The sequence below is a fragment of the Mesoplodon densirostris genome, chromosome 3 (assembly GCF_025265405.1).
Source record: "Mesoplodon densirostris isolate mMesDen1 chromosome 3, mMesDen1 primary haplotype, whole genome shotgun sequence".
Classification (NCBI taxonomy): domain Eukaryota; kingdom Metazoa; phylum Chordata; class Mammalia; order Artiodactyla; family Ziphiidae; genus Mesoplodon; species Mesoplodon densirostris.
The window spans coordinates 103,738,637-103,766,440 of record NC_082663.1 but is presented as its reverse complement, the minus strand read 5'-3'; the positions used below and the strand labels follow the sequence as shown (position 1 = coordinate 103,766,440).

At 39.1% G+C, this 27,804-nt stretch overlaps 1 protein-coding gene across 2 annotated transcripts in view; it reads right to left on the bottom strand.

Moving 5' to 3' along the window:
- Positions 1-27,804, bottom strand: part of SNX24 (sorting nexin 24) — a 171,767-nt gene that overhangs the window by 40,774 nt on the left and 103,189 nt on the right. The window lies entirely within an intron of this gene.

Sequence of the window (27,804 nt, the reverse complement as noted above, 5' to 3'; positions counted from 1 at the left end):
ATTCACTCCCTTTCACCTTCCAGAGTCAAAGGTAAACTTTGATTTAGAACATATCAAAAGTCCTTTTCATATAACTTGAGATTTTGGAAAGCAAGTGGCTTGGGATACAAAAAATCATAAGCAATATGATAACATCTAATCAATTTCCTTTTTCGATTGACCAGAAGATACAAGTGACACAGTTACCATGCCCAAAATTGCCCCAAATCATTAATAAATGTTGGCTCACACTACCTGTTATAAGGAATCTGGAACTAATGGCTCTCAATTAATCTACTCCGCTCTTTGACTGCTTATTTATCAGATCGGGAAAGATAGATTTAATACTGCTTGCTTAAAGTAGGTCCCTTAATTGGAAACATCACAGCATTTAGCTCACTTTATACTCCAGCAATTAAGAACAATTTGGAAAAGTGTTGTTGATTTTTTTTTTTACACTATTGTCTCCTCGATTAGATTTCCGAAGACCCAGACAAAACAAATGACAATACTAGCTAGCACTACTGGTACAAATAAAAGCCCAACAGCCAGATTACTTACTATGAGAAATGTGAGCCATCCTCATCCATTTCATCAGTGTCTCACATTTATTTCCCTGTATCCTTGTCTCTTGTGTAGGTAAGTGGCAATACCTCTTATAAAAGGCATCATTTTGCACCTAGCTTTACACGATTATCTTTTCTCCAAATAAGCTAAATCAACAGAAGAAATTATTTTTCTTGATTAAGCACCCACATTTCTCTTGGGAGGGAACAAAACAAACAATTAATCTTTCCTGATTTGTTCTCAGAAGTCCCTGCCTCCTTAAACACAGGCTATCCAGGTACCTGTGGCAGCCAGTCGGCAGCAATTAGGCCTGAGCAGAAAATGAATGGACTCCAGGCTGAGGGCCTAATCTGCTGAGAGTCTGTGTGAGAGGACAAGGTTTTACCAGGAAAATTCCCTTGTCGTTGGAACACTGCTCAAAATTACTACCTGACTTCAGCATAATTAACCAGGCTTGGGAATTTATATGAACTAAGTAATTGGAAAGAATTAGCAAGAGATATGTACATTAATCTTTACCAGTTACACAGTGCTTAATGAAATTAAGGGTCTTGCGCTCATTCTTGCCTTGCTTAGTTTGCACACTTTCTATTTCACCTGTAGAACAAGGAAAATATGCCATATGAAGATTAAAAAAAATTTTTTTAGGGGGAAACTAGAAACAATCCCAAAACTCAACAGTAGACTCTTGGTTAAATAAATTATAATGTATCCACAGGATAGGGTAAAATATTATGAAGCCTGTATTAAAATTGTTTTTAAAAAGAATCTTTATCTATTAGAGATACATACTGAAATATTTATAGATGAAAATATGAAATCTTGGAGTTTTTTCAAAATAACATATGAGAGTAGGATAAAATATAGATGAGATAAGACTGCTCCTGAGCTGATAATGGTTGATTATCAACCATGATGCTGGGTGATGAGTATCTGAGATTTTATTACATTATTCTGTCTGGTTTTTACATGCTGAAAATTTCCATAATAAAAGTTAAAACATTTTAAAAAAAAACCTTCTCTTAGAGGAATATTTAACACATGATAAATGTTTGTGATATATTTTTAAAAGAGTTTATAAAGCATTATAGATGATGTAACAAGTATTTTAAAATATAAGATTAAAAATATGCATAGGAAAAAGACAAAGGAAGCACACTATAATTTTGAGATGTCTAAATCAGGGCTTCTCATCCCTGTCAATGTTAACATTGTGGGCCAAATGCCTGTTTGTTTGGGGCTGTCCTGTGCACTGTAGGATGGTTAGCTTCCCTGAACAACCCACTAGATGCTAGCAGCACCCGCATCCTCAGCTGTGGTAACCAAAAATGTCTCTGTGCATCACCAGATATCCACTGTGAGGTAAAATTGCCCCTGGTTCAGAACCAGTGGTCTACGTGGAAGAATTACAGATAATTATTTTTATTCTTTTGTGTTTTTCAAAGTTGTTGAATATGAACATATGTGTAAATCAGAACAATAACAAAAAATACTGTAATACTAAAAATATATTAACCTGCAAGGAGAGAACTCTTGATGTCTGTGAAGAAATAGACTAAGATCAGAAAATAAATGGCCATAGAATAGATACATTATGATCTTCCTTTGGTTAAACTACAGTCATCAAACTAAAAGTGAACCTCACTACAAAAGCCAGTTCTTTTAAAAATTCATGAATCCATCATATACAAATCTGATAAAATACAAAAATATCTCAAGAATGTTGGGCTTCCTAAAATCTTCTCTGAATAGAAAACTGCAGTAGTAAAGAGAGACTCAAGACCACTGTAGCTACCTTAAAGAAACTGATAGTCACAGAAATATAATGCTAGCTCAAGGTGTTAAGTTTTTGTCAGATAAAACCATCTACTTTTTAAGAGAAGTTTGAATGTGAAGGAAAAGTAATAGGTTGTCCCTCCACATGCATGAAATGGCATCACCAACTATTGAATACCTGTTTCTAGAAGGGGCTTTGAGCTGGACTCCCAGAAATGAGGAAAGGTCTGTGTGTTCTCACCCATTCTTTTTCTAGAAACAGCATCAGCCGGGAGCCCTGCCAAAGAACAGCAGGCTCGAGAGGAAGACTCAACCCAAAACACTCACCTTATTAACCCGGCGCTCTAGTTTAGGGGATTGAACCTTAGTTAATGACTACTGAGAGTATTTTTTTTAATCAGTACAGACTGCCAAACCAGGTGGTCAACATCTGATAATTCGTAGATTTATAACTCCCAAAGTTTTAAGTTTTAAGCCTGATCAAAGCTTTGGGGCCACGGAGCACTGGAATGCATATTTTCTTTCCATCTCCTTCTTTCACACAGGTTCCTCTCCATGAAATCAAAAACGTTTCTGAGGCTCCTAAAACTTCTCAATTTGCCATTACTGATCTCACCTCCACTGACCCATCTGACCTGTGAAGGCTCATCATCCATAGTTAGGTAGGACAGGCTTCCACCCGGCTTATCCACGGAAGGTGAGCAAGAATGCATCATCAGAAATTTTTAAATATTGGCTGATTTTTTTGAAAGGAAAGTGTACTGTGATCTTTAAAGAGATAACATGTATGACTGGCTTCAGAAACTTATATTTTTCTGCACTAAAAATTATTTTAAACAAAGTATTATTTTGAGATCAATGGGGAGCAGGCAAATCACTGGGGAAAAAAGGCATTTGAAATTAAGCAGCACAATTCTCTATAATTAAAATGCAAAACCTTTAAAATATAGTATAATGAGAAGAAATATCATACATTGTCCTAAGTAATTAGAGTGTAACTAGGCTTCATAGAGTGTTTTCAACTTAGCACAAAAAACTCTTACATAACTATCATAAAACCTAAAAATCTATAGCTTACTGCCTACAAAAATGAAATTTAATAACAGAGACTTCTAAAGTTTTTTTTTTTCCTTCACATTTTGTCAATTACTTCACCAATTATGATGACAAACTTGTCTGCCAAATTCTGGATAAGTGGTTAGGGTTTTCCTGCATGAAAAACCAACCACTGAAACAAAGTTATAGGATTTCTAACCGAGGACAAGAGAAACATGTATGCACAACAGAATCTGAAAACACTTGCTAGCAATGATGGATTTAAGTTATTAACAGATCAAAAAGAGATGGATGGTGGTTTGCTTTTCTTAATCTACATCATCATCTAGATCTATTTAAAGATAAGTGGTGCACTAACAAACTTGGTTAAGGTTTCGATAAAATCAGTAAAAATAATCTGCTCCCGTTACATTGAGTCTGTATCAATCAATAAAATCACTTGTACAAGGAAAGTACTGTTAAGTACTGACAGTCCCAGCCATTAATATTATTTAACACACTGTTCACAATCTTTAAGGAGAACAAAGAACAGTTTGTCTCATGTTACAAGCAGGACTTTCACAGATACTCTTACTTCTATAGGCTTCTACAGGGGTTTTATGAAATTCAAACTGTACATCCTTCAAAAAAATACATAAGGTTTTCCACCATCCATAGTGGGGCTACTTAAGGCCATAGATTTCAGGCTTGATTTTCTTCAGTTGTCAAGGATAATAAAAGCTCATTATTTATTTTTTAAAAATACATAAGGTCCTGTTCTTCAATTGCAGTTTAAGAGAGTCATTTATAAGAAGCGAAGCTGCCATTACATCATTTCTTAATCTGTGAATTAAACTCAAAATTCTAAGGACCTGGGCTATAAGGGATAGGGTGGCCATCAGTTGGCACAGGGCTTCTCTGCTGTACTCCGATTCTTTTTACCTTTATAGATATCTATGATTACATGAATAATAATAATGAGAAAACTCCTTTAAGAAGTAAAACTAACTTAGAGATTATTATAAATCTGACATCTTGATTAGAAACCTGTTCTAAACTTAATCTTTGCAGTCCTGACTGCTCACAATCCCAGCAGTTTGATAAATTGTGGTTTGCAATTTTGCTGACATGAACAAGCGGAAGCTCCTTCTCTGGTAAGTGGACAATAAAAACATTAAAAACGGAATCTCAGTTCAGTATAATTTAGTCTGTTGTTCTCTGCTCAATTATGCCTACCCTACAATTCTCATGGAGTGATTCCAAAACAAAACCCAAAAAACTTTGGGGGTCTATATAGGACTCCCCAAAAGAATAAAAGGCCCCCCAAAAGAATACTAACTGCCGGTACTTTTTAAAGAAGTGAAGAAAAGGTAAAACTATATAACAATAAAATGGCTCTTGGCCATAAAACAGATACTTTTAGTAATTTAAGAGTAAAATGTCAAATTCATAAGTGGTTTACAGTTGTGAAAATTAAGTTCACAAATATACTCTAGTGTGGAAGTAAGAAAATGTGGTTCACAAAATGTTTAAGGGCAACTAGTACAGAAGCTGCTTATCAAGTGAAAGAGAGCGCTTCTGAGAAGACACCACGGTGGTATTGGACACGCTGGCCTGAGGCTTCATGACCACCTGATTCTGGAGGTAACTGAGACCTTGTCAAGCACTGGCATATAGCAACAGGTGATGAGACAGCAAAGCAGCTGTTAACCCAACTTTTTTCAAAAGAAAGCACTATTCCAGCATTTTAGAAGCAGTTTCTGCTGCATAATAGGGAAGAGGACCAAGTTACCACAGAATCTTGTCTTCAGTAAAGAAGTTCGTGGAAATGAAAGATAACGGGCTGGAAAACATGTCCAGTGGAAGTCGGAAGGCAGGCTACTGTGCAAGAAAATGTCTTCTGAGGCACTGGGGAGTGGTTAAAAAGGGTCAAAGGCAAACTGAAGAGACTATTATTCTGTGAACTCCATAACACTAAGCCTACATACAGGCTATAGAAGTAAAAAAAAAAAAAGTTTAGGTCATGATGCATCCTCTTTGGAGATTGTCTTGTGGGAACATTGAAGGTCTATTCTACACTGCGTGTGTACAAGTATAACAGCTGCGTTTTATAAAGGTGCATGTTCCAGCTTGGCTTGAGTTGAAATGCACGATCTGTACCACTAGTCACTCTCCACCACAGGTGGACCCTACCAGAGGTTCCTGCATAACCACAATCTCACCCCTAAATGAACAGAATATAAAATCCATTTTGATTTGGGAAGCAAACACTGTCAAATAAAATCTTATAGTCAGTAAAATAATTAAACTTGTTTTCCAAACCTCTCCATGTATGTTTGAAGAATGTGTTATAGGAAAGTATGTAGTCTCCAATGTAGATCTTGGTTAACTGTGAAGAGTAATTTAGCATTTAATACTTACTAAGGCTCAGATTACCCTGGAAAGGAATCATTAAGATCCTAAAATCACATATCTCTGTCCTGTGGACATGCTGTGAACTCTGTAACTTTGAGCATCTGGTTTGGGAGTGTATGGAGAAAGGAAATGAAGATAAAGCCTAAGGTTTGCTCAAGGTAGGTTGGTGTGGAGGATCTAAAAGATGAGCTCCAAGTAAAGCTGCTTTCTCCCCAGGGAAGGGGAGAATGAGAAACAAATCCACTGTGAAGAATGGTCCTGTGGAGTAAAGGGGAGGAGAAGAAATGTCCTTTGAGAACTTATAACCACAGTTTGGCCCCTTCACAAGTTTGCATCTAAATTAATGCCTTCTGGCGGTCAAAAAAAACCCCCTCAGCTATGAAGTCTCAGTAGACAATGCCCCTAGGTAACCAGCAAAGCAAAAATCAAACACACAAACAAATAAAAAACACAAAAAAATCTCCACAAAACTCTATGTGTAAATTCAGTTAAGTCCTGGTCATTAAAAAAGAAAAAAAAATCCCAAAGATAAAGATACTCAGCCAAAAATACAAAAACCAAAAAAACAAACAAAAAAACCCCACAAAAAATTAAAAAACTACACACATATACTATGAGGAAACAAAGCACCATGAGCAAGAACCAGCAGAAACAACAGTGAACTTAGACCTATGAAGATATCAGTTATTAAATTATCAGACTCAAAAAAAATCCTCAAAAATATTTACAAAAAATACACCTAGATACAGAATAACTATAGTAATAAAGTTCTACAGTGAAATGAAATAACACCAAAGATAAAAAGAAGATTCTAAATGAATCAGAGAAAAGTGACAGATTACTTTCAAAAGGCAAAGAGGTGGTTCTAACTATGTATAAGAATTGTTTTACCACACAATACTTTGCATAAAGAACCTGGACCACCTCATTTCACTAAAACAACGTGGAACAGTATTCTTTCACTTATCCTGATGTTTCTGTACCAAGATTTATTTGACAAATGCTTTACTTTACTTGACAAAAGGGTATACAAAAATAACTAGAAGGAAACAGATAATACAGAAATTTTTAAAAATTTTATTGATTTAGTCATTCTAGTTGGTATTTGTAAATCTAAAAATGAAAATATTTTGCAATTATGTAGCAAAGATATTAGCCACTGTCTCCTCAACAAAACTATTAACCATTCAGATTTTGGACTTTAACAATGCATGTCCAAAGAAAAGAACCAGAAACAATGATACACTAGAACCTATTAGAGATGAATTTAAAATCTGGAATCAGTATCTACAAGATGGTTTATGTTTCATGTTCATGCATAGCTGATGAGCAGTTAGGTGTACTGTCAAAGGATGCTGCCCTTTAAAAATCAGGAAAACATGGGCTAAGAATTTGGATTTGCTAAGTTGAAATTCTTATAAAAATTCGAATGAAGTTGTCTTTCTTTTAATATGAATTGCTGTAAACTATTCATAAAATATCTTATAATTAGATAAGACTAAACATGGTCCATTGAATTCAGATGATAGGTGGTGATGACCATTTTTCCTGAGAAAATGAGAGTTAATGTGTCTAAAGAGATAAAATAGAGGTTTGAAAATATGAGCAAAAATAGAAGGACTATTTTTAAAAAAACCCTAAAACCCAGTCAGATTAGGAAAAAAATAAAGCAAACAGAACTCACAGAAACAAAAAACCATAATATTAAAAAAAACCCAAAAAACCAAAACCATAATATTAAATTCAAAAATCAATGGATGGACTTCTACTTCCAATAAGGTGGAGTGGATATACTTTTCCCCATTCTTCCTGTTAACTATTGGGTTGGCCAAAAAGTTCGTTCGGGTTTTTCTGTGACATCTTTTTGGCCAACCCAATACAATTAAACCACTGGACACTGTATATAAAACAAACATAAAAAGATTATGGGGTTTCCCTGGTGGCACAGTGGTTGAGAGTCTGCCTGCTGATGCAGGGGACACGGGTTCGTGCCCCGGTCCGGGAAGATCCCACATGCCACAGAGCAGCTGGGCCCGTGAGGCATGGCCACTCAGCCTGCACGTCTGGAGCCTGTGCTCCGCAACGGGAGAGGCCACAACAGTGAAAGGCCCGTGTATTGCAAAAAAAAAAAAAAAAAAAAAAAAAAGATTATGAAAGGTTGAAGGAAGAAAGGAGACTTTCCAGGACCTGAGGAATGACAGAGTGGTGAGCTTTATCTTTCCTGGGTTTTCATTTTGCCTCATATATCTTGACTTGGAGAAGCAAAAGCTAGCAACCAGGAAATACCAACAGATGCAGACAAATAAGGCCCCAATAAAATCCTGTTTCCTTTAGCAAAAGGACCATAAAAGAGATAGCCTAGCAAGACAGAAAACTCTCCAACCCTAAACCACTCTATTCCAGCCAAACACCATAGGAGAAACTGTGGCCCACCTCTACTCATGCCAGCAAAGTCCTGTGGGAAGCCTAGACTTCAACCCTTCTGAGGCTGGTGATGAAGGACCCAGCACTGGTGTGGTGTCAGAGAAAGCCAAGAAAGCAGCCAGGACTTTCATCCTCACCTGCCAGTAATGTGCCCCCACCTACAGGGTCAGTGGAGACCATGTGGGGAGCTGGAACTCCCATCCTTACAGCAGTAATGAGTAGCACCCCTTCCAACCCAGCTGTCAGTGATGTTAGGTAGGGAACCTGGTCTTCCATCTTCACAAGGTTGAAACAAGGTGGAATCCCTTGCCTTGACTGAGCAGTGTCAGAGAAAGCCAGCTAAAACAGAATGTTTAAATAAGATCCAGAGTCTCATAACATAATATAAAAATGTCTAGAATTCAATCAGAATCATTCATCATATCAAAAATCTGGAAGATCTCAAACTGAATGAAAAAGTTAATCATGCCAATACTGAGATGACAGAGATACGTTAAAATTATCTGATAATGGTTTTAAGGCAGCCATGATAAAAATGTTTCAAGAGTAATCATAAACATATTTGAAACAAAAGGAAAAAATTCAACAAAGAAATAAAAAGTCTCAGTTCCCTGGTGGTCTAGTGGTTAGGATTTGGCACTTTCACTGCCATGGCCTGGGTTCAATCCCTGGTCAGGGGACTGAGATCCCACAAGCTGCATGTGGTGTGGCCCAAAAAAAAAGAAATATAAAGTCTCAGCAAAAAGTAAAAGCTATAAAGAAGACTCAAATGAGGATTTTAGAACTGAAAAATACAGTAACATAAAGAAAAGGCTCAGTAAAAGGGTTCAGTGCCAGAATGGAAGGAACAGAGGAAGAATCAGTGAACTGGAAGACAGAACAACAGAAATTATCTAATCTGACCAATGGAGAGAAACAGTAAAGATTAAAAAAAAAGGGCTTAGGCCCTTGTGCAACTATAATAAAAAATCTAACATTTCCGTTATTGGAGTCCTGGAAGGAAAGGAGAAAGAGGAAGGGGCTGAAAAAATACCCAAAGAAATAACAGCTAAAAACTTCCAAATGTAGCAAAAGAGATAAACCTACTGATTCAAGAAGTTCGGAGAACTCCAAACAAGAAAAACTTAAAAGAAACGCAAACCAAGACACATCATAATTAAACTTCTGAAAACCAATGACAAAGATAAAATCTTGAAAACTGGAATTTTATTTTTATTTTTCAAGCACAAAATCTTTCTATATTTCTTCCTTCCTTTAACTATCATTTATGGAGTACCTATTCTGTGCCCAGAGCTGTTTAAATGCATGGACAGTATTTGAAAAATAATACTGTTTCAGTAAACAAAATAAACAAAATACCCTGCCTTCACCATGCCAGAGGTTGAGGTAGGCACAAAGACTATGAAAACAGCCAGTTTAAAACAACATCTTACATATGGAGGAAAAACAATTAATATGACAGTGGATTTTTTATCAGAAACCACAGGAGCAAAAATGAAGTGTCACAATATTTTCAAAGTGCTGAAAAAAAATTGAACTGTCAACCCAGAATCCTACATCCAGGGTGATCAGACTTAAAACATTCTAAGGTCCTTGTAATATTCAGGAGGAAGCTACAGATAATAGGTAACCATGAAAAAAACAGATACAAACTAACAAGGGGGGAAAATGGAAAGAGAAAAAGGGGAAAAAAATCTGCCACCAATCCAAAAGCAGGCAAGGAAAGAAACAATTCAGAAAAAAGGGACTAATAAAAAGCATGGAGAGGAAGGAGTCAAGATGGCAGTGTGCAAAGACTCAGAGTTCGCGTCTCCCCACAACTAGGGTGCCTGCAGGATGCTGGTGGGGGACCTCAATGCCCAAGTAGACAGGAGGAACCCCCAAGTGAAACAGTAGGATGTGGGGGGACTGAGGGGGGAGGAGAAGTGGAGGCCAGACAAGACCAGCGCCCCTGAGGGGTGGCTGAGAGGCAGAAGGGGTTCCCACACCTGAAGGGATCCTTGGGGGCTTGGATCAGGGGGAAGCGCACCCAGCGTATCCCCTGCCCAATCGGCCAGGGAAGTCTGCCCAGCTCTTGGGCTGGGTCCTATGCTCTCAGAGGCCCCCTCTGGGCCATGTTGGTCCTGGGAGCATAGGAAGGAGGCTGGGGTAAAAGCAGATAGGCAGGTGGGAGGGGCCCTCCAGGACTGAGGAGTAGGAGAGGAATGGAGGGTGTTTGACCTGCCCACTTGAGCCCAGTAAGCCTGCTGGGCTCTCAGGTGGGGTCTCCCACCCTCTGAGACCAGAGGCGGGAGGCATGCCTGGGCCCCTTCTGTTTCTTTGAGCCTAAGCCCCACCCCCACACGCCCCAGGGCCTTTTCCAGCCCTGTGGGTCCTAAACATAGGCTCTGCATGCCCACCCAAACCCTGCCCCTGCTTAGGGCCCGTGTGGCTTGCGGGAACTTGGTCACGAGCTGGGAGTTGGGTCAAAGCTCCTCAGGTGGGAGCTCTGAGTCTGAACCACTGGACTAACAGAGGACCTCAGACCCTAGGGAGTATCTATCAGAGTGAGGGACCCTGGAGGTCCTCATCTCGGCACCAAGACCCAGCTCTACCCAACAGCCTACATACTCCACTGTTGGAAGCCTCAGGCAACACAACCAGCAAGACAGGAACACAATCCCACTCATCAAAAAAAAAAAAAAAAAAAAAAAAAGACATAGCAAAAAAATATGTCACAGATGAAGGAGCAAGGTAAAAACCTACAAGACCAAATAAATGAAGAGGAAATAAGCGATCTACTTGAAAAAGAATTCAGAGTAATGATAGTAAAGATGATCCAGAATCTCGGAAATAGAATGGAGGCACGGAATGAGAAAATACAAGAAATGTTTAACAAAGATCTAGAAGAACTGAAAAACAAACAAACAATCAGAGATGAACAACACAATAACTGAAATGAAAAATACACCAGAAGGAATCAGTAACAGGATAACAGAGGCAGAAGAACGAATAAGTGAGCTGGAAGACAAAATGGTGGAAATACCTGCTGAGGAGCAGAATAAAGAAAAAAAGAGGACTTCCGGGGAAGATGGCGGAAGAGTAAGACACGGAGATCACCTTCCTCCCCACAGATACACCAGAAATACAGCTACACGTGGAACAACTCCTACAGAACACCTACTGAACGCTGCCAGAAGACCTCAGACCTCCCAAAAGGCAAGAAACTCCCCCACGTACCTGGGTAGGGCAAAGCAGAGAGATTCCCGCACAGAGGATCGGTGCCGACCAGCACTCACCAGCCCGAGAGGCTTGTCTGCTTGCTCGCCGGGGCGGGCAGCGCTGGAAGCTGAGGCTTGGGCTTCGGTCAGAGCGCAGGGAGAGGACTGGGGCTTGCGGCGAGAACTCAGCCTGAAGGGGGCTAATGCGCCACAGCTAGCCGGAAGGGAGTCCGGGAAAACTCTGGAGCTGCCGAAGAGGGAAGAGACTTTTTCTTCCCTCTTGGTTTCCTGGTGCACGAGGAGAGGGGATTAAGAGCGCTGATTAAAGGGGCGCCACAGACGGGCGTGAGCCGCGGCTGAAAGCGTGGAGCCCAGAGACGGGCGTGGGACGCTGGGGCTGCTGCTGCCGCCGCCAAGAGGCCTGTGTGCGAGCGCAGGTCACTGTCCACGCACCCTTTCCGGGGAGCCTGTGCAGCCCGTCACTGCCGGGGTCCCGGGATCCAGGGAAGGCTTCCCTGGGAGAACGCATGGCGCGCCTTGGGCTGGTGCAACGTCACGCCAGCCTCTGCCGCTGCAGGCTCGCCCCGCACTCCGTGCCCCTCCCTCCCCCCCCCCCCCCGGCCTGAGTGAGCCAGAGTCCCCAAAGCGGCTGCTCCTTTAACCCTGTCCTGTCTGAGCAAAGAACAGATGCCCTCCGGCGACCTACACGCAGAGGCGGGGCCAAATCCAAAGCTGAGACCCGGGAGCTGTGAGAACAAAGAAGAGAAAGGGAAATCTCTCCCAGCAGCCTCAGAAGCAGCGGATTAAAGCTCCACAATCAACTTGATGTACCCTGCATCTGTGGAATACATGAATAGACAACAAATCATCCCAAATTGAGGAGCCAGGAGTCAGTGCTGTGCCTCTGAGGTGGGAGAGCCAACTTCAGGACACTGGTCCACAAGAGACCTCCCAGCTCCACATAATATCAAATGGCAAAAATCTTCCAGAGGTCTCCATCTCAACACCAGCACCCAGCTTCACTCAACGACCAGCAAGCTACAGTGCTGGACACCCTATGCCAAACAACTAGCAAGACAGGAACACAACGCCACCCATTAGCAGAGAGGCTGCCTAAACTCATAAAAAGTCCGCAGACACCCCAAAACACACCACCAGACGTGGACCTGCCCACCAGAAAGACAAGATCCAGCCTCATCCACCAGAACACAGGCACTAGTCCCCTCCACCAGGAAGCCTACACAACCCACTAAACCAACCTTAGCCACTGGGGACAGACACCAAAAACAACGGGAACTATGAACCTGCAGCCTGCACAAAGGAAACCCCAAACACAATACATAAGCAAAATGAGACGACAGAAAAACACACAGCAGGAGAAGGAGCAAGATAAAAACCCACCAGACGTAACAAATGAAGAGGAAATAGGCAGTCTACCTGAAAAAGAATTCAGAATAATGATAGTAAAGATGATACAAGATTCTAATTCCATGATCCAAAATCTTGGAAATAGAATAGACAAAATGCAAGAAACAGTTAACAAGGACCTAGAAAACTAAAGATGAATCAAGCATTGATTAAAAACACAATAAATGAAATAAAAAATACTCTAGATGGGATCAATAGCAGAATAACTGAGGCAGAAGAACAGCTAAGTGACGTGGAAAATAAAGTAGTGGAAATAACTACTGCAGACCAGAAGAAAGAAAAAAGAATGAAAAGAACTGAGGACAGTCTCAGAGACCTCTGGGACAACATTAAATGCACCAACATTCGAATTATAGGGGTTCCAGAAGAAGAAGAGAAAAAGAAAGGGACTGAGAAAATATTTGAAGAGATTATAGTTGAAAACTTCCCTAATATGGGAAAGGAAATAGTTAATCAAGTCCAGGAGGCACAGAGAGTCCCATACAGAATAAATCCAAGGAGAAATACCCCAAGACACATATTAATCAAACTGTCAAAAATTAAACACAAAGAAATCATATTAAAAGCAGCAAGGCAAAAACAACAAATAACACACAAGGGAATCCCCATCAGGATAACAGCTGGTCTCTCAGCAGAAACTCTACAAGCCAGAAGGGAGTGGCAGGACATAATTAAAGTGATGAAGGAGAGAAACCTGCAACCAAGATTATTCTACCCAGCAAGGATCTCATTCAGATTTGATGGAGAAATTAAAACGTTTACAGACAAGCAAAAGCTGAGAGAGTTCAGCACCACCAAACCAGCTTTACAACAAATGCTAAAGGAACTTCTCTAGGCAAGAAACACAAGAGAAGGAAAAGACCTCCAATAACGAACCCAAAACAATTAAGAAAATGGGAATAGGAACATACATATCGGTAATTACCTTAAATGTAAATGGACTAAATGCTCCCACCAAAAGACACAGATTGGCTGAATGGATACAAAAACAAGACCCATATATATGCTGTCTACAAGAGACCCACTTCAGACCTAGAGACACATACAGACTGAAAGTAAGGGGATGGAAAAAGATATTCCATGCAAATGGAAACCAAAAGGAATCTGGAGTAGCAATTCTCATATCAGACAAAATAGACTTTAAAATAAAGACTACTAGAAGAGACAAAGAAGGACACTACATAATGATCAAGGGATCGATCCAAGAAGAAGAAATAACAATTGTAAATATTTATGCACCCAACAAAGGAGCACCTCAATACATAAGGCAAATACTAACAGCCATAAAAGGAGAAATCGACAGTAACACAATCATAGTAGGGGACTTTAACACCCCACTTTCACCAATGGACAGATCATCCAAAATGAAAATAAATAAGGAAACACAAGCATTAAATGATACATTAAACAAGATGGACTTAATTGATATTTATAGGACATTCCATCCAAAAACAACAGAATACATATTTTTCTCAAGTGCTCATGGAACATTCTCCAGGATAGATCATATCTTGGGTCACAAATCAAGCCTTGGTAAATTTAAGAAAATTGAAATTGTATCAAGTATCTTTTCCGACCACAATGCTATGAGACTAGATATCTATTACAGGAAAAGAGCTGTAAAAAATACAAACACATGGAGGCTAAACAATACACTACTTAATAATGAAGTGATCACTGAAGAAATCAAAGAGGAAATTAAAAAATACCTAAAACAAATGACAATGGAGACACGACGACCCAAAACCTATGGGATGCAGCAAAAGCAGTTCTAAGAGGGAAGTTTATGGCAATACAATCCCACCTTAAGAAACAGGAAATATCTCGAATAAACAACCTAACCTTGCACCTAAAGCAATTAGAGAAAGAAGAACAAAAACATCCCAAAGTTAGCAGAAGGAAAGAAATCATAAAAATCAGATCAGAAATAAATGCAAAAGAAATGAAGGAAACGATAGCAAAGATCAATAAAACTAAAAGCTGGTTCTTTGAGAAGATAAACAAAATTGATAAACCATTAGCCAGACTCATCAAGAACAAAAGGGAGAAGACTCAAATCAATAGAATTAGAAATGAAAAAGGAGAAGTAACAACTGACACTGCAGAAATACAAAAGATCATGAGAGATTACTACAAGCAACTCTATGCCAATAAAATGGACAACCTGGAAGAAATGGACAAATTCTTAGAAATGCACAACCTGCCAAGACTGAATCAGGAAGAAATAGAAAATATGAACAGACCAATCACAAGCACTGAAATTGAAACTGTGATAAAAAATCTTCCAACAAACAAAAGCCCAAACAACAGGACCAGATGGCTTCACAGGCGAATTCTATCAAGCATTTAGAGAAGAGCTAACACCTATCCTTCTCAAACTCTTCCAAAATATAGCAGAGGGAGGAACACTCCCAAACTCATTCTATGAGGCCATCATCACCTTGATACCAAAACCAGACAAGGATGTCACAAAGAAAGAAAACTACAGGCCAATATCACTGATGAACATAGATGCAAAAAATCCTCAACAAAATACTAGCAAACAGAATCCAACAGCACATTAAAAGGATCATACACCATGATCAAGTGGGGTTTATTCCAGGAATGCAAGGATTCTTCAATATACGCAAATCAATCAACGTGATACACCATATTAACAAATTGAAGAAGAAAAACCATATGATCATCTCTATAGATGCAGAGAAAGCTTTTGACAAAATTCAACACCCACTTATGAAAAAAACCCTGGAGAAAGTAGGCATAGAGGGAACTTTCCTCAACATAATAAAGGCCATATATGACAAACCCACAGCCAGCATCGTCCTCAATGGTGAAAAACTGAAACCATTTCCACTAAGATCAGGAACAAGACAAGGTTGCCCATTCTCACCACTCTTATTCAACATAGTTTTGGAAGTTTTAGCCACAGGAATCAGAGAAGAAAAGGAAATAAAAGGAATCCAAATCGGAAAAGAAGAAGTAAAGCTGTCACTGTTTGCAGATGACATGATACTATACATAGAGAATCCTAAAGATGCTACCAGAAAACTACTAGAGCTAATCAATGAATTTGGTAAAGTAGCAGGATACAAAATTAATGCACAGAAATCTCTGGCATTCCTATACAGTAATGATGAAAAATCTGAAAGTGAAATCAAGGAAACACTCCCATTTACCATTGCAACAAAAAGAATAAAATATCTAGGAATAAACCTACCTACGGAGAAAAAAGACCTGTATGCAGAAAATTATAAGACACTGATGAAAGAAATTAAAGATGATACAAATAGATGGAGAGATGTACCATGTTCTTGGATTGGAAGAATCAACATTGTGAAAATGACTCTACTACCCAAAGCAATCTACAGATTCAATGCAATCCCTATCAAACTACCAATGGCATTTTTCACAGAACTAGAACAAAAAATTTCACAATTTGTATGGAAACACAAAAGACCCCGAATAGCCAAAGCAATCTTGAGAACGAAAAATGGAGCTGGAGGAATCAGGCTCCCTGACTTCAGACTATACTACAAAGCTACAGTAATCAAGACAGTATGGTACTGGCACAAAAACAGAAAGATAGATCAATGGAACAGGATAGAAAACCCAGAGATAAACCCACGCACATATGGTCATCTTATCTTTGATAAAGGAGGCAGGAATGTACAGTGGAGAAAGGAGAGTCTCTTCAATAAGTGGTGCTGGGAAAACGGGACAGGGACATGTAAAAGTATGAGATTAGATCACTCCCTAACACCATATACAAAAATAAGCTCAAAATGGATTAAAGACCTAAATGTAAGGCCAGACACTATCAAACTCTTAGAGGAAAACATAGGCAGAACACTCTATGACATAAATCACAGCAAGATCCTTTTTGACCCACCTCCTAGAGAAATGGAAATAAAGACAAAAATAAACACATGGGACCTAATGAAACTTAAAAGCTTTTGCACAGCAAAGGAAACCATAAACAAAACCAAAAGACAACCCTCAGAATGGGAGAAAATATTTGCAAATGAAGCAACTGACAAAGGATTAATCTCCAAAATTTATAAGCAGCTCATGCAGCTCAATAACAAAAAAACAACCCAATCCAAAAATGGGCAGAAGACCTAAATAGACATTTCTCCACAGAAGAGATACAGACTGCCAACAAACACATGAAAGGATGCTCAACATCTTTACTCATTAGAGAAATGCAAATCAAAACTACAATGAGGTATCATCTCACACCAGTCAGAATGGCCATCATCAAAAAATCTAGAAACAATAAATGCTGGAGAGGGTGTGGAAAAAAGGGAACACTCTTGCACTGCTGGTGGGAATGTGAATTGGTACAGCCACTATGGAGAACGGTATGGAGGTTCCTTAAAAAACTAAAAATAGAACTACCATATGACCCAGCAATCCCACTACTGGGCATATACCCTGAGAAAAACATAATTCAAAAAGAGTCATGTACCAAAATGTTCATAGCAGCCCTATTTACAATAGCCCGGAGATGGAAACAACCTAAGTGTCCATCATCGGATGAATGGATAAAGAAGATGTGGCACATATATGCAATGGAATATTACTCAGCCATAAAAAGAAACGAAATTGAGCTATTTATAATGAGGTGGATGGACCTAGAGTCTATCATACAGAGTGAAGTAAGTCAGAAAGAGAAAGACAAATACTGTATGCTGACACATATATATGGAATTTAAGAAAAAAAAATGTCATGAAGAACATAGGGGTAAGACAGGAATAAAGACACAGACCTACTAGAGAATGGACTTGAGGATATGGGGAGGGGGAAGGGTAAGCTGTGACAAAGCGAAAAAGCGGCATGGACATATATACACTACCAAACGTAAGGTAGATTAGCTAGTGGGAAGCAGCCGCATAGCACAGGGAGATCAGCTCGGTTCTTTGTGACCGCCTGGAGGGGTGGGATAGGGAGGGTGGGAGGGAGACGCAAAAGGGAGGGGATATGGGAACATATGTATATGTATAACTGATTAAATTTGTTATTAAAAAAGAAAAGAAAAAAAGAATGAAAAGAATTGAAGACAATCTCAGAGATATCTGGGATAACACTAAATGCACCAACATTCGAATTACAGAGGTCCCAGAAGAAGAAGAGAAAAAGAAAGGGTGTGAGAAAATATTTGAAGAGATTATAGTCGAAAAATTCCCTAATATGGGAAAGGAAATAGTCACCCAAGTCCAGGAAGCACAGAGTCCATACAGGATAAACCCTAGGAAAAACACACCAGACACATAATAATCAAACTAATAAAAATTAAATTCAGTGAAAAAAATATTAAAAGCAGCAAGGGAAAAACAAAAAATAACATACAAAGGAATCCCCATAAGGTTATCAGATGATTTTTCAGCAGAAATTCTGCAGGCCAGAAGGGAGTGGCAGGATATACTTAAAGTGATGAAAGGGAAAAACCTACAACCAAGATTACTCTACCCAGCAAGGATCTCATTCAGATTCAACAGAGAAATCAAAGGCTTTTCAGACAAGCAAAAGCTAAGAGAATTTAGCACCCCCGAACCAGTTTTACAACAAATGCTAAAGAAACTTCTCTAGGCAGGAAACACAAGAGAAGAAAAAGACGCAAAAAAACAAACCCAAAACAATTAAGAAAATGGTAATAGGAACATATATATCAATAAGAACCTTGAATGTAAACGGATTAAATGCCCCAACCAAAAGACACAGACTGGCTGAATGGACACAAACACAAGACCCATATATATGCTGTCTACAAGAGACATACTTCAGACCTATGGACACATACAGACTGAAAGTGAAGGGATGGAAAAAGATATTCCATGCAAATAGAAATCAAAAGAAAGCTGGAGTAGCACTACTTGTATCAGATAAAATAAACTTTAAAATAAAGACTGTTATAAATGTTTATGCACCCAACAGAGGAGCACCTCAATACATGAGGCAAATGCTAACAACAATGAAAGGGGAAATCGACAGTAACACAATAATAGCAGGGGACTTTAACACCCCACTTACACCAATGGACAGATCATCCAAACAGAAAATAAATAAGGAAACACAAACTTTAAACGATACAATAGACCAGAGGGATTTAATTGAAATTTATAGAACATTCCACCCAAAAGTGGCAGAATACACTTTCTTCTCAAGTGCACATGGACCATTCTCCAGGACAGATCACATCTTGGGTCACAAATCAAGCCTCGGAAAATTTAAGAAAATTGAAATTGTATCAATCACCTTTTCTGACCACAACACTGTGAGACTGGAAATCAATTATAGGAAAAAAACTGTAAAAAACACAAATACATGGAGGCAAACAGTGCACTACAAAATAACCAAGAGATCACTGAAGAAAACAAAAAAGAAATAAAAAAATACATAGAAACAAATGACAATGAAAACACGATGACCCAAAACCTATGGGACACAGCAAAAGCAGTTCTAAGAGGGAAGTTTACAGCAATTCAATCTCACCTCAAGAAACAAGAGAAACCTCAAGTAAACAATCTAACCCTACACCTAAAGCAACTAGAGAAAGAAGAACAAAGAAAACCCAAAGTCAGTAGAAGGAAAGAAATCATAAAGATCCAAGCAGAAATAAATGAAATAAAAACGAAAAAAAACAATAGCAAAGATCAATAAAACTAAAAGCTGGTTCTTTGAGAACATAAACAAAATTGATAAACCCTCAGAAAAAAGGGAGAGGACACAAATAAATAAAATTAGAAATGAAAAAGGAGAAATCACAACTGACACCACAGAAATACAAAGAATTATAAGAAACTATTAAAAACAACTATATGCCAATAAAATGGACAACCATGAAGAAAGGGACAAATTCTTGGAAAGGTACAATTTTAAAGACTGAACCAAGAAGAATTAGAAAATATAAACAGACCTATCCCAAGTAATGAAATTGAAACCATAATTAAATATCTTCCAACAAACAAAAGTCCAGGACCAGATGGCTTCACAGGTGAATTCTATCAAATATTTAGAGAAAAGCTAACACCTATTCTTCTCAAGCTCTTCCAAAAAATTGCAGAGGGAGGAAGACTCCCAAATTCATTCCACGAAGGCACCATCACCCTGATACCAAAACCAGAAAAAGGTATCGCAGAAAAAGAAAATTATAGACCAATATCTCGGATGAACATAGATGCAAAAACCCTCAACGAAATACTAGCAAACAGATTCCAGCAACACATTAAAAGGATCATACGCCATGATCAAGTGGGATTTATCCCAGGGATGCAAGGATTCTCCGATATATGCAAATCAATCAATGTGATACACAATATTAACAAATTAAGGAATAAAAACCATATAATCATCTCAATAGATACAGAAAAAGCTTTAGACAAAATTCAACACCCATTTATGATAAACTCTCTCCAGAAAATGGGCATAGAGGGAACCTACCTCAACATAATAAAGGCCATATATGACAAACCCACAGCAAACATCATACTCAATGGTGAAAAACTGAAAGCATTTCCACCAAGATCAGGAACAAGACAAGGATGTCCACTCTCGTCACTCTTTTTCAACATAGTTTTGGAAGTCCTAGCCATGGCAATCAGAGACAAAAAAGAAATAAAAGGAATACAAATTGTAAAAGAAGAAGTAAAACTGTCACCATTTGCAGATGACATGATACTATACATAGAAAATCCTAAAGATGCTACCATAAAACTACTAGAACTAATCAATGAATTTGGTAAGGTTGCAGGATACAAAATTAATGCATAGAAATCTGTGGCATTCCTATACACTAACAACGAAAAATCAGAAAGAGAAATTAAGGAACCAATCCCATTTACCATCGCAACAAAAAGAATAAAATACTAGGAATAAACCTACCTAAGGAGGTGAAAGACTTGGACTCAGAAAACTATAAAACACTGATGAAAGAAATCAAAGATGACATAAACAGATGGAGAAATATACCATGTTCTTGGATTGGAAGAATCAATATTGTGAAACTGATTATACTACCCAAAGCAATCTACAGATTCAATGCAATCCTTATCAAACTACCAACGGCATTCTTCACAGAATTAGAACAAAAAATTTTACAATTCGTATGGAAACACAAAAGACCCCGAATAGCCAAAGCAATCTTGAGAAAGAAAAATGGAGCTGGAAGAATCAGGCTCCCTGACTTCAAACTATACTACAAAGCTACAGTAATCAAGACAGTATGGTAATGGCAGGAAAACAGAAATATAGATCAATGGTACAGGATAGAAAGCCCAGAGATAAACCCATGCACATATGGTCACCTAATTTATGACAAAGGAGGCAAGAACATATGATGGAGAAAACACAGCCTCTTCAATAAGTGGTGCTGGGAAAACTGGACAGCTACATGTAAAAGAATGAAATTAGTACACTACCTAACAGCATACATAAAAATAAACTCCAAGTGGATTAAAGACCTAAATGTAAGACCAGACACTATAAAACGCTTAGAGGAAAAGATAGGAAAATACTCTTTGACATAACCACAGCAAGATCTTTTTTGACCCACCTCTTAAGAGTAATGAAAATATAAACAAAAATAAACAAATGGAACCTAATGAAACTTTAAAGCTTTTGCACAGCAAAGGAAACCATAAGCAAGATGAAAAGACAACCCTCAGCATGGGCAAAAATATTTGCAAATGAAACAACGGACAAAGGATTAATCTCCAAAATATATAAACAGCTCATGGAGCTCAATATCAAAAAAACAAACAACCCAATTAAAAAATGGGTGGAAGACCTAAATGGACATTTCACCAAAGAAGACATACAGATGGCCAAGAAGCACATGAAAAGATGCTCAAAATCACTGATTATTAGAGAAATGCAAGTCAAAACTACAATGAGGTATTATTACCTCACACTGGTCAGAATGGCCATCATCAAAAAATCTAGAAACAATAAATGCTGGAAAGGGTGTGGTGAAAAGGGAACCCTCCCGCACTGTTGGTGGGAATGTAAATTGATACAACCACTGTGGATAACAGTATGGAGGTTCCTTAAAAACTAAAAATAGAACTACCATATGACCCAGCAATCCCACTACTGGGCATATACCTCGAGAAAACCACAATTCAAAAAGACACATGCACCACAATGTTCACTGCAGCACTATTTACAATAGCCAGGACATGGAAGCAACCTAAATGTCCATCAACAGATAAATGGAAAAAGAAGATGTGGCACATATATACAATGGAATATTACTCAGCCATACAAAGAAATGAAATTGAGTTATTTGTAATGAGGTGGATGGACCTAGAGACTGACATACAGAATGAAGTAAGTCAGAAAGAGAAAAACAAATACCGTATGCTAACGCATATATATGGAATCTTTAAAAAAAATGGTACTGATGAACCTAGTGGCAGGGCAGGAATAAATACATAGATATAGAGAATGGACTTGAGGACACAGGGTGGGGGAAGGGTAAGCTGGGACAAAGTGAGAGAGTGTCATGGACATATATACACTACCAAATGTAAAATAGATAGCTAGTGGGAAGCAGCAGCATAGCACAGGGAGATCAGCTGGGTGCTTTATGAGCAGCTAGAAGGGTGGGATAGGGAGGGTGGGAGGGAGGCTCAAGAGGGAGGGAATGTGGGGATATATGTATGCATATGGCTGATTCACTTTGTTGTACAACAGAAACTAACAGTATTGCAAAGCAATTATACTCCAATAAAGATCTATTAAAAAAAAACATGGATGTTTGAACTAAGCCCAACTATATCATTTATCATAAAAACATGTGGCAATTTTTAATATACCTTTCTTCTTATAGATTAAGCAGCCAAGTTAAGATGTAAGAGATTTGCTTTAAAAACTTCATCTGATTTTATACAGTTCACTGTACTCAAGAATTCAAGAATACACATATTGCAAGCACACATGGTCAATTTTAACAGATGCTTCATGCACTACTGGAGAAGTTAAAAATACAATACTGTTTAATCCAGTGCAGATTTCTGACCAAATGGAACATTATACTGCATAGTATAATTTAAATAATGAATGAGGGGCAGGCTAGTCAGGTCAATAGGATCTTCTGAAGACAGCACTCTGCATCTACTGTCTAACAAAACAGCTTAACCCCAGCTGTGGCAATGTTTTCTTTGAATGGGCTTTTTTTTAGGGATTAATATTAGCTTCGATTATCTTTAGTCATGAGTTGCTATGAGCTATTCCTGTTCAGCTCCCAAAACTCACTGTACATTTAATTATTTTTCACTCCTTATGAAAAGGATGAAAATATAACTGTTTTTCCTAAGTAAGTGACATAAGATGTGGGTCCCTTTCTCAGAAGGATAAAATTCACATTATTTCAACAAACAGCACAAGTGATGTACACAAAGTTTCCGTGAAAAATCTTTGTCTAAAAATTATAAGAGCTTGCAATTTAAAGCCACTACTGAAGAATGGCAAGGGACCTGACCATTAAACCAGCCTCAAATAAATAAATGAAGCCACAGCTGAACCTCAACCTTGCTGACCATTTGTTTTTTCTTTCTGTAAGATTGTGGGCTTCATCTCTGATGTACTGAAACGTTGCCAGGTTATGTCTGGCATCAGAGGGTTTCTTCATTCGTTGTGCTCTGTCCTTGTGGAACCTTGTCTGTGTAAAGTGCCATATCCTCCAGTTTGGGGAAATTTTCAAGTGTTTTTTCTTTTGATGATTCTCTTCCCTACTTTTGTATTTTCCCCTTTTCTTTCTCTCTGGGCCTCCAGAATGAAAGAGGACATTAGACTTGAACTGGTCCTCTGTGTCTCGTCTTCTGTTGCAACTTTTGTCTCTGTACTCTACGGAACAGTTTCCCAACTAGAGACAGCAACTCCCGAATGTTTTCAATTGGAGAAAACAACTAATTCTAAGAATTCCCATGTGCTCTCCGATTGCTCCTTTTACATAGTATCCTAGTGTCATCTTTTGGATGTAATACCTTTGAGAAGCTCTCTAGATATATCAAATCAATTTGTAAGATATATGTTGTGTTCTGAATTATCTCCTTCCTGAAGGGTCAGTGCTTTCATTCATCTTGGTCTTTTTCTTCAATGCCTGGTGATCCCTGGTTATCAGATCTCACTGCAGAAAGCAGCTTCAGTGGGTTTCCTCTGCTAGTAGGTCAGTAGGAGTGCTCGTCACAGGCTTTCTTCTGAGTGTGAGAAAGACATGGTGGGCTTTTCCTTGAGGTAAGGGGATGGGTAGGGGGTTATCAACTTGGGGGCCCTAATGTCCACATCAGAAGCTTTAGCTTTCCTCAGCCATTTTGTTTAGTGTTTTGTTGTATTGTTTTATTTTCAAGAAAATAGTCTTACGCTTTTTTTGGCATGGTCATAAACATCAGGATGTATTCTGTACAGAATAAGTGGCCTGAGCACCCGTCCCACGTGTACATCTTGAATGACCCACGTGTGTTCAGTTTCACTGCTCACCTCGGCCTCGGCCTCACCTGCCAGCTCTAGGTCCAGAAGCTCCGTCTCCAGCACAGCTGTGGGCAGGCCATCTCCCGCACCCACCGCAGCTCTCATGGCTGAGCCTGGGCCCTGTTTTTTGCTTTGTTGCATCTATTCACATGCTCCCAGAACATTCCATCTTCCAGGAAACTGTTAAAATGTTTCCTTCCTTTGATGAGGCCCTCTTTTCCTTGCCCATCCACCACCTAACTGTTGGGGTTTATTCCTTTTTAAGTGCTTTTTTTTAATGACTTCTTTTTTTAATAAATTTATTTATTTTATTTATTTATTTTTGGCTACGTCGGGTCTTTGTTGCTGTGCACGGGCTTTCTCTAGTTGTGGTGAGTGGGGGCCACTATTCATTGCGGTGCGCGGGCTCCTCATTGCAGTGGCTTCTCTTGTTGTGGAGCATGGGCTCTAGGCATGCAGGCTTCAGTAGTTGTGACACACGGGCTTAGTTGCTCTGCAGTATGTGGGATCCTCCCGGACCAGGGCTCGAACCTGTGTCCCCTGCACTGGCAGGTGGATTCTTAACCACTGCACTACCAGGGAAGTCCCTCCTTTTTAAGTTTTTATACGTTTGTTTCAGTGGGGTCTCAGGAAACGTGGAAAGTCACTTCAAACCAGGAGATAAAGCTATTAAATAAACCATGTCTGATGGTCAAATCAGTTTGGGAAAACCAAATTAATTTATTCTTAAGACTTTTGTTTCTATGCAGATGACTTAACACAGAAAACAGATGTATACTCATAATTTTCAAAGGATTCTAAATATTCAAATCAAAGATTTAAAAAAATCTATTGATCAAGGAAGTTGGGGATAGCCGATTAAATTGTGATGGTTTATGATTATATTTTCCTTTACTTTTATTATTATATCCTTAAGAAAAACTCTACCTCAAGGCTGAAAGTTTTTTCCTGATTTAAAAAATCTACAATGCATAACAAAAAGAGCCTATACTGGGAGTTAAGAAACTAAAATTCCAGTCCCATCTCTTTAACTAATATACTTAGGAAGTGAGGCAAATTTCTTAATTCCACCAGACTTCAGTTTCTCCATCTCTAAAATAAAAGAGCAGTGTGGGCTAACTTAGGAAATGTGTTTTGAATCCATCCATGGTCTAGAGTGTACTAGTTGCTTCTTGAACAAAAGGAAGAGTTTTCTCTGGCCCTTCCAAGAGCTAATCTGCCTGTTTTATGGGTGGTAAACTGAGACCAGAGGGATGATCATGAACTTAATTGAAGGGCAGGAGACAAGCTGGACTAGATAAGGTCTAAGTTCCCTGTGAGCTTAAGATGCTATGGCTTGAGGGTATTAATAATTTCTTAGGTTTACGGGCCTGAACAGGGCCATCCTATGTACCTCAAGCTGAGATGGATTCGCTGCACGATAGTGCCTGCTGAGAAGTGCTAGTGGCACTTAAACTCAGGGGTTCAGACTGGTGCTGAGGGTGAGTGGGATGCTAACTGGAGTTACAAAGGTGAGTAGAAGGAACAGTGATAACTGTCTTACTTCCAAAGAGACTTAAACACCAAACGCTATCAAGAAATGACACCTAAGCCAGGGTTTTCATTTCATTGGCGGTCGATCAAGCATCCACACTCATCTTTGTAACTTCCATTTGGCTCCCAGGGCATGCAAATAGAATCAGGGGGAAGAAGAGGAAGAGGGAGAAGAGAAAAAGTGCCCTTGAATTCCTTCAGGACTTAACTGACAACAAACTGAATATTAAATGCACAAGAGCAAACAAGCCCTCTCAGTCCTTCAACCACATCTTTCAAGCTCTGTTTCTGAGAATAGAACATTCTAAGCTCAATTTGAGTGTCACTGTAAACTCCTCTCTATGCCAGATGATTTTACCCACATATTTATATCCAAAGTACAAACAACTTAAAATGTTTACACTGAGTAGTAATGGGAGTCATGTGTCAAATACAATGGGAACAAAAAGAGCAAAGCTTTCTTCAGAACTAAAGCTTGAAGATATACAATATCTGTGGAAAATCTGGCTTACAAATTAGAACGCATTGTTTACCTATTCCATTTAATTATAGAGAACATGCATTTTTACCCTTTGCATACAACATCTAATGTCTCGTTTTTGGTTTGGTTTTGCTCTGCAGTGTAGCCCGAGGCTCTGGAAGTCTCATAGCTCCATATACAGAGTCTCAAGGCACATGGCCACACAGTTTCCTGTCATTTGTGGCCTCTACTTCCTTTAATCTCTCACTGCCAGGGAGAGGCAGTGAAGGATCCATCCACCACGTCCCAAAGCAGAAGAACAAAGGCAGTGAAGAGAGCCTTCCTCTGTGGTTCAGAGGGCCTCCACATGTCAGCTTTCCTATTTGAATACTGTAAAGACCAAGAAAACTGCAGGAGACCAGATGGACTCTGGGCATCTTTCTACTGGGAGAGAGTCCTGTGAACTGATCGCTAAGTACAAGCCTGTGGTGACAGCTTCTCCTCAGCTTCTAGTTACTAGTCATTCAGGCACAACCAACCAGAAAAGCTCTGTAGAGGACATAGCATAAGGCTTCACACAGTCCACAGCTGCCCACCCAAAGAAAATCCACCAAGGGTTAATGCTGAAGGGGGCAACGAAGATAGCAATGGATGAGCACAGTCATGGCTGCCGACTTCTTTGATGCAACATGTCTTAGATAGATCATCGCGGTAAACTCAGAACTCCGAGGTGATGTCCAGCTCTTCATTTTTTGAGAGTCAAGATTCCCCACCCCTTCCTTCCTGGCCATGCTCACCTCAATCAGTCTCATGCGTCAGCCCCTCAAGTGGACGCACGTGTCCTGGTGAACACAAGGCTCCCACAGCCCCCCAACCCTTCTCTTAGCACTTGCCTCATGCAGTGCTCTTTGGATTAATGATGACTACACTGAATATTCACCTGAGCCCACTAGCCCTTTTTGTTTTAAAACTCAGAGAAGCTGACACCACCTCACGCTTTCCTTTTGCTTTTTCTGTCACCTGGCAGACAGACTGCTTTGTCTTATCTTACTTAGGTAGTTCTCTTTGCTTCTCTTAGCTACAGAAAAGAGCATCCTCTGCTTTCTTTTAAAAACATACATTTTAATTTTCAAAGAAGTTGGCACTTCAACAGAAGTAATTTTTATATACTCGTTCTCAATTTGATTCCATAGGTGTACCAGCCAGGCCCAGTGAAAATGCAGTTTCTCTCATTATCTCCCCAACACTCAACACCTAAAGGCTGGGAATGCTATGAAGAAGCAGCAAATCTTGGAGGGGAAAACAGAAAACAGAAAGTAATTTGTAGGGCTGAACAAAAAAACGAACAGACCCCTCTGCATTCGTTTTTACTTTTATACTAATTTTTCACTTCCCGAATCCATATAACCAATTTTAAATAGAACTTAACTAAAGCTAAAAGAACCAACCAACAACATATTTATAATTTCAAACTTTCTTGTCACTCAGAATGTTTGGTTGCTTGATATCTCAACCAT